The sequence below is a fragment of the Pinus tabuliformis genome, chromosome 4_2 (assembly GCF_031772625.1).
Source record: "Pinus tabuliformis cultivar Carrire ecotype Pingquan chromosome 4_2, CPIR1, whole genome shotgun sequence".
Taxonomy (NCBI): domain Eukaryota; kingdom Viridiplantae; phylum Streptophyta; class Pinopsida; order Pinales; family Pinaceae; genus Pinus; species Pinus tabuliformis.
The window spans coordinates 713,437,256-713,450,894 of record NC_142304.1 but is presented as its reverse complement, the minus strand read 5'-3'; positions in this window follow the sequence as shown (position 1 = coordinate 713,450,894).

Below are 13,639 nucleotides of genomic sequence, written 5' to 3'. Positions count from 1 at the left end.
ATGGAGATTTACCCTCACTTTACCATGGGGTTTTTTAATTGCGGCAAGAGGCCCTCTACAACCTAGTATAGGGGTAGATGTGTAGGGGTAAAGGTTTAACGTTAACATAAACATTTAAGGTTTATATGTCAGCTGAATTAAAAAATAATGAAAGGTTAAAAGTAATATGAAGCCGATTATGGTGGAGATGTTGTAGTGTAAGCATTTGAATCTTAGCACAATTAATAATAAAAAGTTACAAGTAATAAAAATAACAAATTTCAATATGTTATATTGTAATTATATGTTACATTAGTCAATGCTAAATTAATAATGGTTGATAGACAAATCATCCTATAGTCTTGCTTTGGAACTACTAAATTGATATGTGAAGTGGATAAGCAATAGCTTGCTTATGCAGAAGAACTTGCATAAATTTGGGTGGGTAGTAACCACTAGTAAGTCTACACATTTACAATTTAACTCCTACATAAGGGTTAAAGAAAACATAAATAATGGTGGGACATAACTCCTATAAGTGTATTTTTTACATCTTGGGAAGTAATTGATGGTAGATATGCTATTTGTTTGAGTATAAATTATTTTCAAGTATTCTATTTTTGGATGGTTTTCTTGCAAAGCTTAAGAATAAAAAATAACTTCACAAATATATAAAAATTATGCATTAATATTGCAACCATATCCATCAATTATGGAATAAAATATGTATGTTAGTTATTCACATAACGTTATATTACACAAAGGCTGCATTAAGATCTTCAAGTTATGGACAAATCAAATTTTTGATTTTTTTTTAATAATATTGAAAAATATATATTTATTCTTCAAATTTAAATATTATGAGTTGCATTGGTCAATGTTGAACTAATAGTGATCAACAAAAAATTCAATTCTCAAAGTCACGCGTGGTAAATGACTAATAATGATTCCATAACCATATTTAAATTTAATTAATAAGCACATAAAACTTAATACTTACAATAAACTTACAATATAACAAGTTTCTTAACCATGGATATCCACCCCCACTTTACCATGGATATTATTAACTTGTAAATAGGTTTTGTTATAATACCATGGACCAATAACATGGCTTATAAATACCACATGCCCAAAAAACATAACTCATTTCACAATAAAAAATTAAAATGTAAAATATTTTATACATTACATATAACATTAATTACATAGAGTGAAAATTTTCCATCATATAGATGGAAGAGAGAGAGGGGGGAGGGGAGAGAGAAGGAGAGAGGAAGGGAGATAATGATAGAGTTGAAGGACAGAGAGAGAGAGAGAGAGAGAGAGAGAGAGAGGAGAGAGAAAGAGAGGGAGGTGTAAGAGAGAGGAAGGAAGAGAGAGAGGAGGGGATTGAGAGGAGAGAGGGAGGGAGAGAGAGATGGAGTTGGAAGGGGAGAGAGAGGGAGGGAAGAACACAAACATAAAGAGATAGAGGTAGAGAGAGAGGGAGTGACAATGGAGAGATGGAGATAGAGGAAGAGAGGAGAGGAGGGAAGATGGAGAGGAGAGAGAGATAGAAGAAGATAAAGGAAAGAGAGTGATGAGCACCAGTATTGCAGCAAGAATGCTGCAACTCCTGGGGCTACCGACTTTAATTTATCAACCCAGGGTTCGTACAAACTTGGAGGTGACAGTGCTATATACATAAGCAGATGCAATGGGTCCACTCTTTGTCACGGCTAATTTGGCGATAGACCACTATGGTTTCTCAAACCATCCTTCTATTGATTCAGAAGAAGCTTGATTACCAATGAGGAAAGGGGAAATTTGCACTAACTGAAATCTTGTCTACTGTAGTAAGGAAAGACTGAAATCAAATGATCAAACACACCATTCATCTAACTAACTACTAAGAGGCTTTTCTTCAAAATAATTCTAAGTTAACATGTGTTTAATCCTACTTTCCTAGGCATGCAATCTGAAATAACCAAACTTTCTACTACTATGCATGTAAATGAACACAATAACTCTTTTTCCTTTTTGTCTTTTTTTTGTGTGAAAATGTGAATGCTAAATCCTCTTGGTGATGTGGCAGGTAGGTTAGAGATGGTGGTGGAAGGTCAGATGGCTTAGGAGGAAAGTAGGGGTCTTCTCCTATATTCCTATATGCTTTTTCCACAATTCGGCCTCAAAACAGGCCACTACAGGTCGTCCTACAGGATATCCTAATGCCTCCAACAGGATGTCCTAATGCTCCTAAAGGATCCCATGTATTCCTACAAGATCTGGATGAGAGAAATAGGAGTGATTTGGAAGGTGGTGTAGGGCTTAGGGAAGGTGAATGGTGGGAGAAATAAGGCAAGAGAGTGACTAGGACTTCTTCAGAGCTCAAAACTGAGTTTGTAAGATGGTTGGATTTGTTCAACAACCCTGGAGAGTTGTTCTTATGGAATGATGAATTGGGTGAGGGACTTAGTGGCTTTTGTTGATAATGGATGGATGAAGTTAGGTTGGGGTTGCTGGTCATGAGATATCCCTGCACTATTGAAACTCATGCACTACCTCAATCACTGGCATTTATCCATGAATCATGTCAAATGATAAATATTTTCAATCAACTAAGAAAACATAATTTCATTATCTAGTTGTCTATTTCATGCATGGAAAAAATTGCAAAATAATGTGAAACCCTTATGAGATCTAATGCAAGGCTGAAGATATTAGAAATGACAATTAAATCCTATTCTTGAAAACTAAAAAGACGCTGGCTTAAGTAGCAGACAACCCTAAATTCCATAAGAAATCATAATTCTGTCTTTTTGGGGCTGCCTAGGAGTTCTTTCCTCAAACCATGGTCCCTAAAGGGAGGAGTGAGGCAAAACATTCCTACTGTCAGCTTCTTGGTATTCCTTTATCTTTCTAAGCTACTGTTAAAGCAATGCACAAATGGAAGCAAACTAATCAAATTCACAACTACTTGCAACAAAATAATGCTAAAACCAATTCAACCATTAATCTATGAAATCAACTAAACATACAAGTACAAGAAGAGGATCCTTTGCTGCTAGGGTTGGGCCCTAACCCAAGAGCTTCAGCCCTCTGAGTCAAGGAAATGCTCATTCTCATTATAATATCAGAAAATTACATAAAAATGTCTTCCACAGGTCTTAAAATCGAAAATGCTTAGTCCTCTTACATAAAAAAAATCTGAATCCTAATGAGGCTCTAGGCGTCCTTATTTATAAAACTTAAGTCTCCAACGAATACCTTAAATATAGATAGGCTTGGCTCCGAAAATCAAGATGAACTAGCTCTTTAATTGTCACTGGATCAACTGCTTTTTGATCTTCATGACTCGACTGCTTGCAACTTCGAGCTAGTGTGATTTGATGGAGGGATATTCAAATGAGTGAGGATTATATGAGGAGGATCTATCTCCTACAATCTCTCCTCCTTGTCGCATTCAATTGTTTTCCCTTAATCAACCAAAATTTCCATGATTTTCTCTTAAAAAACTGCAATCAATGCAGATTAGTCCACTAGACAAAACATCTCACTTTTACTCATCTCATTAAGCAAAATATAATCAAAATATGTAAGGAATTATGAGAAGAGTTGATTTTGATAAGCTTGGAGGTGTATTAAGATCCATAAATTTACCCAATGATGAGGTTCATCATCACCCCCTACTGAAAGTGTTTCTCATCCTCTGAGCAACTCAATCTATATCCATGTTCTTCATTGCTCTAGTGGCCTCCCTAACATCCCATGCTTCTGTTGTAGTTTCTTCTTCCTGTGAATAGAATCCTACCTTCCTCTCTATCTCTTCCCACTACTTTCTTTCTTCTTCTTCCTTCCTCCCTTCCAACATTCTTAAGAGCAGTGGTGGACTGAGTCTCAAGCCAATCCAATTGACTTTCAGTCTTTGTAGAGCTTGCTTGTACATGGGTGTTCTATTTAGTTCCTCTCTCATTCTCCGAGGAGAATGGTCTTCTCTAATTTTCAAGTTTTAGGGAAAGGTGTTCCATATCCTTTGGCAAGCTTGCATGCTGTCATCTCCTAACAACCTGAACATGTCTTCAAAGTGTGTGACTGCTTGCTCTTGGGAAGCAAGGTACCTAGGTGAAAGCTTAGGATCATTTGCAATTAGGTTGTGGGTGCTGATGAAAACCATTGGGTTAGATTGCTTAGCTCTTATCCTGAGGGGTTCTGTCTCTTCTCTTGCCATTACCTTCTTCATCTCTGTATCTCTTTCCTCCTCATGATTCATCCATTATGCTAAGGCCATCAATTGCAAGTCCCCCAGTTTTGTATTTGGGTCCCACACATTCAAATCAGTCAAGGCCAAGTTGTGTAGGTAGAACCTAGAGATTTTTGCTCTATCTTCCAAGGTGCTTTGGTCACAGAGCTCAATGAATTGTCTACAGTCTTGGAACGACATAGTGCCTCTCTATGCTAAATTCTTAATTTGGAATTGTAGCCATTGTTTCTTAAGATACAAGGCATAAGACTTTGATGGCATCTTGCACTAGATTGCCTCTAGGGATAAACTGGCCATAGTTGCCAACTAACTTTATCTTTCTTGTAGGTGTCCCCTTAGCCATGCATTCTCTGCATCTAACTGAGCATCATTGCCTCTCTATGCCTTATGTTGCTTAGTTCTCTTCCCATCACCTTTAATTTCTCCTCCATGTGGCCTATATCCTCCACTCTAGATTTGGAAATTTGCATCCACCTGTGTGTTCTTTCCCTTTCTTTTTCAAGCTCAAAGAATAAGGGGATGGAAAATTTATGTGGAATGACCCTACCCCCTTCAATGAACCTGTAGTAAGAGTCAAGGTTGGGTTGAGGACCAGGTTCCCTCAATTTTGGATCTTCCTTTTTTCTTTCTTGCCGAGTGATACCTTCTTGGTCCATTTTCTGAGTTTCCTGTAGGTTTAGTAGAGTTTCCTGTAGGATGGCCTCTTCTTCCTATAGGTCCTTCTGTGTCTCCTGTAGGATATATTTTCCCTTTAATGAGGCAGACCTGGTGACAGGACTACTAACATAAGTGATGGGAGATTTGGGAGAGGCTTGTCCTGATGATCCTTCTCCCCGATTTTTCTCAAGAGGAGCTACCTTTTCTTTCTACTTTGGTGAGCCTTCAATGGCAATAGGAATTTTGGTGGGTGTTTTAAGTCTTCCTTTCCTAATGGTTGTGCTTTTTCTTGTCCTAAAGTACAATGGGGTTTGTCTTTGTCTCTTCCCTTTTTGCTTGATAGGTGTACTTAGGGTAGTAAGAGCAGATGTTGCCTCTTTCTCAATGGGTTCTGGAGATACCCTTGGTGATTCTTCCCCTTTTTTGCCTTGAACTGTATACCTCTATTCTTCCTTGCCTTTTCTTTCCTCTTTTCCATTTTCCTTCTCATCCTTGTCTTTTGTTAGGCACCAAATCGGCCTATCTTTTTCCTGCATTTCCACTCCTCTTTTCATCCCTTTTTGTATTCATTCGCATATATTTACTATGTAAAACTATAAGGTAATTCCCCTTTTATCGTCTCTTGGGATATTTAATTAATGAAGTAGAGTCATGAGGGTTTTACCTATGCGAACCACTAAAACATGTTATGACCGCAGATTATGGAGTACAGGTGTTGACCTCACAGCATATTGCAGCAGTTTCACGATTCACAGCAGTTGATCAACCACGATGAAACATCATAATTGATTTTCAGTTATTCTTAACCCATTTTGGATCATTCCCATTCTTTCTCTCTCAGCACTAGTGCTGTGTTGAACTGATGTATATCTTTGGGCATATATTTTCCAAGTTTTGGGGAGAGTTGTTACTCCCATTTGTATTGTATAAAAGACAGGTCATTCTTGTACAAGGGGTTAGCCAGACCCTGCATTGTATTGTAACAACGTTGTTCAATTTAATAAAATACAACCCTTTTTGCTAATCTATCTTTCACTGTGAGTAACGCAACCCTGATCAGAGATCTGGGTCGGCTCTTTTGATTAGGTGCTGCATGTTTCCTTGTTATGTGTGTATTGTTCATTGCTGTGTTTATTTCTTGATTGTTGTTGCAGATTCTTTAGATCATTGTGAATACCTTTTTAAGTTCTACAATTGAGTTTCTATTTCTGTTTCAGCAATGCTTTGATTTGGTAATCATGAACCCTTGGTCGATGAAATATTGTAACCTTGCCCCTGCATATACCTTGCGTGTTGCCTTGAAAATAATACGCACCTAGATTGATACATTAATGTAGGAAAAGGGCTGAATAAATTGTTCATACTTGGACACCAACATTTTGGCACCATTGTCGGGGGAGACTAACAAGGTGCAAGACACGATCTGTATCAACCAGAGGGTCAATCTCTTGTCTTGGGGAGAGAACGAGCTTTCTCACTCTGCTCCAGGTCCTGAGCGTAGGTATTTCGTTTGTTTTGTGCTTTTATTGTTTTCTTGTTTTATTAGGGCCAATCTCTTGCCCTAGGGAGGGAGGAGTCCTTTGACGCCCTGCTCCAAGCCCTAAGCTTAGATTTCCCTAGCATTTTTGTTGTTTTGGTTTTGAGAAACCCAATCTCTCGCCCTGGGGAGGGAGGGGTCCTCTAACGCCCTACTTCAGGTCTTGAAGTGTTAGGTTTTCTCATATGTGTGTTATTTTTCTTGATTGGGTTTCTTGTCCCGGGGAGGGAGGAGTCCTTTGACGCCCTGCTCTAGGCCCTGAACCCTAGGTTCCTATTTTCTTTTCTTTTTCCGTTAACTATTCTCTTTTCAACGTGATCTCTCGTCCTAGGGAGGGAATGGTCTTTTGATGCCCTACTCCAGGTCTTGAGCACTATGATTTGGTAGCAACATCTTTCGTCACACCAACTTGTATGAATAGAGAGCCAAATAAAAGGGGCAGAGGGAGAGCCCCAAAGAAGGGAGGACAGGATTTGGGAAGGAATACTTATATCCAACAAATCATTGCAAAAGTTGAATCAAAGGCATCTTCCTGTGCAGCCATGAGGCCAGGTGCATGGACAAGATTTGAGGGACAATCTGTAGATCAACCAGTGTTGTCCACAACACCCCCTACTAATTCGATACAACAGGCCCTTCCAGCAGCCGGAGAGACAAGCAACAGTACGCTTGATAAAGGGATACCGTTGCTCGTAACAGAAGAAGAAGAAGTTGCAAGTAAAGCATCCAAGGGAATGGTCCATCCCAGTAGGGAAGAAGAAGTTGCAGAGAGGAGATCTAAAGGGTCAAGCCACTGTGATAGGGAGGAAGAAATTGTAGAGACACTTCTATCACCAAAGGATAGAGGGAGCGTTGTTAAGGCAACTCGAACCCCTATGATAAAAGCCCTTCCGGTGGAGCCTACTGAAATCCCCAATGAGTATTAGAGGATACTCATGGTGCCCACAACCTCTACTATTGACCTCCTAATTGGGGATCTTGGGACTAACACACCAACAAAGCCCATTCCTTTAACAACTTTACCCAGTTTCCATGGGCTTGCTTTAGAAGACCCCGAAACATTTTTGTTTGAATTTGAAATTGTGTGTTGAGGATATGATTATATAACAGATGCTCAAAATTTGAAAATATTCCTTGCTACACTAAAAGGGATAGCCCTATAGTGGTTTATGGGTCTTGGGAGAAGGTTTATCACCACATGGGAGGAGATGAGAACTGCTTTCTTGGAGAAGTACCAGGACTATTGTAAATCACAGGATATTAAAGAAGAACTTTTCAAATTTACACAGAAAGAGGATGAAAATATGGAAGACTATGTGGAACGCTTTAAATACACATTGTAGAGATTAGGTCACTCTGACCTGGATAAGAACATTTTAAAAATTATCGTTCTTCGAGACTTTCGAGAGGACTCTTTGGAATTGTTAAATATAGTCGGAAAGGGAGATATATCAAAGGAGAACTTTGACACCATCTGCGAGTTGTGCATCCAGTGCTCAAGGGGAGTTACAAGGAATAATCAAGGGATTCGATCAAGAAAAGTATCTGGTGGAGGTGTTACAAAAGTAGAAATTGGGAATCTATTGGACAACGTGAGGACTGATATCCTGAGTACCTTGTCTGAACAAATAGTCATGCTGCAGGTAAAACAGAAACGGCTGGAATTGGAAAGAAATATGGCTGTATTTTGCCCAACATGTAGGAAGAAACACCCACAGAGGGAATGTCCATTAAACTCTATAGAGGAGTTTGCAATCTATGAGTTGAATCATGTGACAAGTTCGTGCCCATCCTTGCCAGGACTAAAAGTTGTTTTTCAAGGGACGGGCGAAGAGATGGAGCAGTTGTACTTTATGGGACCTAAAAAGCCATGACAACCTCTACCATCAATGGGAAATCAAGGTATGTTTCCGGATCCATCTCAGTATTTTAGTAATTTTAATATGGGTCCCCAGTCCATGCCTTATCCACCCATGTGGCCCCAATACCAGTTTCCACCTTGGCAACAGTGGGCTCCTCAAGCTAGTTCGAGTTCCTCGCAGGCTATGAACTGGTGAGGACCTTCTCCTCCTCATCAGTTTCCCCAGCCAATTCCACAACAGCAACTTTAGTTACCCTCTAATGTGCCTCCTAGATATCGGCATGTTTGTCGCCAAGTTCCCATCTAACCCAATCAAAATCCTAACAATAAAGGGGCTCACAAGATGACACCCTCAACCTACCTTCATACAACATCTCTACCACAGAATTCTATGAGATGAATTTACGATCTGGGCAGATAGTAGATGCTCAACCCTCACCAATTATCATTTAACAAATTTACAGTGAGGAAAAGGAACCATAAATGGTTGAAGAGGAATCAAACCGAGTCAACAATAATCATACACCTCAACCACCAGTTACTCAAAAACACCAAGCTAAGCCGCCCTATCCAGAAAGGTTACCTTTGAGTAAACAAAACCCTCAAGCTGAGTTTGACCTGTTAGGAGAGTTACAGAATTTATTTGTCAAGATTCCCCTGTTGCATGCTATGAGGGATGTACCTATATACGCAAAAACTCTCAGGGAATATTGTGCTAAGAATCCTAAAAAGAAATCAAGAGACCCACTCACCATTCATGTAATGGGAAAGTTATCAGATCTCGTGATGGGAAGGTCCATGTCTGTAAAGTATGGGGGTCCTGGGAACCCAATTTTAACCTTGCAAATTAATGGGGTAGAAATTCCAAATGTACTGGTAGATTTGGGTGCTGCCATAAATGTCATCACTATTGAAACTATGTGTGCATTAGGTCTTCTTAACTTGAAAAACACACCTACAATGTTAGAACTAGTAGATCGATCTACAGTGAAACCAGTAGGGAAGTTAGAAGATATCATAATTTTGGTTTATTCATGGCACTACCCTATGGAATTCCTAGTACTCCAAATGCAATCTCCAGCTAGAAGCCATCCCTTGATTCTGGGAAGACCGTGGCTGGCAACCACAGACGCTTATATTGGGTGTCGGTCTGGACATATGATCATTTCAAATGGAAAAAACACTAAGAATCTAGTATTATATCCTCCTGCAGAACCTAACCCATCAACAAAATCAATAGGCCGCAAGAAATCTTTACCCAGGAAAGAGTCTAAATCAGAAAATGAGGAGTTAAGACCAGTTCTTACTATTGGATAGGCCCTCCAGCTGAAAACCGAAATGGAAGATGACACAATTACTACCTTTATTAGTGATCCCTATTCTGTTTCAGATTTAAATCAGCAAATCTTGGAGTTCGTCTTGAGCCATGAGACTCAGGAAAGTATTGGAACAGCAGATGGATTTGATGAGCTACCTACAACTGCGCCCCATGACAGTATTTCTGTGGAAATAGAACCAGGAAAAGCCCTGAATATCAATCCAGATCTATCAGAGTCCCAGAAGAAACAACTCTTGGATGTTCTTCGGAAACACAAAGAAGCCTTCACCTGGGACTACTTAGATATGAAGGGGATTCTTGCTAATTTATGCACCCACCACATATACATTAAGGAGGATTGTCATCCTCTGAGGCAACCCCAGAGAAGAATGAACCCTGCTATGAAAAACATTGTTAAGGAAGAGCTCCAAAAGCTTCTATACGTGGGATTTATCTACCCCATTTTAGACAGCCAATGCATTCCCCCATTGGCACTGGTCCCTAAGAAAAACAGTAAATGGAAAATATGAGTGGATTACAGAGAATTAAATAAGGCAACTCAAAAAGACCATTTTTCATTACCATTCATTGACCAAGTCTTGGATTCGTTGGTTGGGAAGAAGTTTTTCTCCTTCCTGGACAGATTTAGCGAGTACAACCAGATCCAGATAGCTCATGAAGATCAGGATAAGACCACTTTCACATGCCCTTGGGGAACGTTCGCATACTGGGTCCTCCCATTTGGTCTCTGTAATGCGCCTGCAACATTCTCGAGGGAAATTTTAGGTATTTTCTCTGATCTAATGGATGATAGTGTTGAGATTTATATGGATGATTTCATGGCATATGGAGATTCATTCGAAGAAGCATTGGGGAAGCTAGAAAAATTTCTTGAAAGATGCAAGCAGGCGCATGTCTCTTTAAGTACGGAAAAATGCCATATGATGATGAATGAAGGAATAGTCCTTGGACACTTGCTTTCAGTTGCAGGAATCCTGATGAATCCAACTAAGATAAAGGTAATACAGCATTTTCCAATACCCATAACACCCACTCAGGTACGTAGCTTTATCAGTTTCACTAGTTATTACAGGCGCTTTATAGAAAATTTTGCTAAAACAGAACATCCGCTTTTTCAATTATTGATAAAATATGCAAAATTTGTGTGGATAGATGACTGTGATGCAGCCCTTGTGAAGATCAAGGAACTGGTCTGTAGTGCTCTGATCCTTAGAGGGCCAAACTGGGCATTACCATTCCATATTCATGTTGATGCTTCCCGGACAGTAGTTGGGGTAGTTTTGGGGCAGCAAGTGCATAAGGTACCATATGCAGTTTACTATGTTAGTAAGAACTTGGCTCCTGCTGAGTTAAACTACAGAGTGACTGAAAAAGAATTCCTTGCTGTCATCTACACCATCAACAAGTTTTGGCACTATATCACTGGTTACCTCACCTTTATACACACTGATCATGCAACCATCAGGTACCTGATGAATAAACCCGTAACTCTTGGTCGTATTACAAGATGGCTTTTGCTACTTCAAGAATTTAACATTACCATAGTAGATAAACCAAGGAAGGACAACGTGGTTGCTTATTTTCTGTCTAGGTTAGAAAATAATGTCGAAGGTACACCTATCGAAGATAGCTTTCCAGATGAATATCTCTTTGCAATTTCCGCTAACACTATGTGGTATGCAGATATTTCTAACTATCTTGCTATAGGGAAGGTACCTCGTCATTTGTCATATAAATATCAACGAAAAATTATTCATCATAATACCCGATATTCATGGATGGCAGGATACCTCTTTCATACAGGGGTTGATCAACAGATTCAGTGCTGTGTATCAGAGGATGATATCTATGAGATATTGAAGGCCACCCATGGTGGACCTTCTGGAGGACATTTTGCAGATAAAAGAATAGGCCACAAGGTGCTGCAAATGGGATGCTACTGGCCTTCTATCCTTCGTGATGCTAGAGATTATGTCCGCAGATGTGATAGTTGTCAACAGATGGGACAACCTGGGAAATTAGATGAAATGCCATTACAACCCTAGATAGTCCTTGAACCTTTTAAGAAGTGGGCCATCAATTTCGTTGGGCCCTTCAACCCACCTTCTCACCAAAAGGTTCACATCCTGGTCTACACTGATTATGTGACTAAGTGGGTGGAAGCCAGAGTAGTTGCAAAAGCAACAGAATAGGTGGTAGTAGATTTCCTTTTTGAAGAGATTGTTGCCCGATATGGTACCCCGAGAGAAATTGTTTCAGATGGAGGAGCACAGTTCATATCCCACATGATAGAGAGGCTTATGCAGAAATACGAGGTTAAATGCAGAGTGACAACTCCTTACCATCCCCAAGCGAATGGACAAGTAGAGAGCACAAACAAGGTTTTGGAAAATATCTTGACAAAAAATGTAGCAAGTCATCGCTGGGATTGGTCGCAGAAACTTCCAAAAGATTTTTGGGCGTATAGGACGACATGGCGGAATACAACCAGGTTTTCATCATTTGAGCTAGTCTATGGGAAATCCCCCTAGTTTCCAGTAGAATTCCAGATCAGTATGCTCAGAATAGCTTTGGATGTGGGGTTAGACTTATCAGAGGCCCAGAAACATCGGCTGGAATAGAGCAATGAGTTAGAAGAGATTCGTTCAGTAGATGTCTAGAGAACCACTGCTATCCAACAACAGAGAACAAAATGGCATGATAAATTTATCAAGAATAAAGTGTTTCATACAGGACACTGGGCATTGCTCTATGACTCCTGTTTCAAAGATTTTAAAGGAAAGCTTCGCACTCGTTGGATGGGACCCTATGAAGTGGACGTTGTATTCGAAAATGGAATAGTCAGATTGGTTACAGTAGATGAAAATCATACTTCCTTCCTAGTGAACGGACACCATCTGAAGTTATATCACCGTCCAACTTCTAAGGATGCCTTCATCAAACATCTTTCTGATACATCTGGTTTGATGGTTGTTGGTGCAGAGAATACTCCCTCTACCTTCTATTAAAAAAGGTAAAAATAAAAATAATAATAATAATAATATGTTGTTACTACTTACTTGTTTGTCTTTTTGCAGGAATAAGAACCGAATTATGACAAGGAGAAACTGAGAAATTTTCCAAGTAACAGTCGTTGCTGTTACTCCACCGTTGTTGTTACTCCATCAGTGTTGTTACTCCGTTGTTGCTATTACTCCATTGGTGTTGTTACTCCGTCGTTGTTGTTACTCCATCGGTGCTATTACTCCACCGTTGTTGTTACTCCGCAGGTGTTGTTACTCCGTCGTTGTTGTTACTCCATCGGTGTTGTTACTCTACCATTGTTGTTAATCCGCCGGTGTTGTTACTCCACCGTTGCTATTACTCCATCGGTGTTGTTACTCCGCCATTGTTGTTACTCCACAGGAGTTGTTACTCCACCATTGTTGTTACTCTGTTGGTGCTATTACTCTGCCGTTGTTATTACTTCATCGTTGCTATTACTCTGCCATTGTTGTTACTCCGTCGTTGCTGTTACTTTGTCATTTTTGTTACTCCGCCAATGTTGTTACTCCGCCAGTGCTCTTACTCCACCGATGTTGTTACTCCACCAGTGTTGTTACTCTGTCGTTGTTGTTACTGCATCGGTGTTGTTACTCCGTAGTTTTTGTTACTCCACCGTTGTTGCTACTTTGTCGTGTTGTTACTCCGCTGGTGTTGTTACTCCGTCAGCGTTGTTACTCCGTCAGCGTTGTTACTCCGTCAACGTTGTTACCCTGCCGGTTATTTTTTTGTTGATACTCCATTGCTAGGTAGGTCACCAAGTACGCCTTCATTGACTCTTATGGATTTAATTAAAATATTCCAAAGAAGAGACTAGTACATGTCGCGGATGGCCGCATTTAAGTTGGGGGGGTTCCATCACAAATAAATGATGGCGTACCTAAAATTGTAATCATATCACATCATTACCAAATCTAATGCGAACGAAAACCAAAAATAGTGTGATTTTGTAATCATGATTCTGACGCATTGGAATTTGAA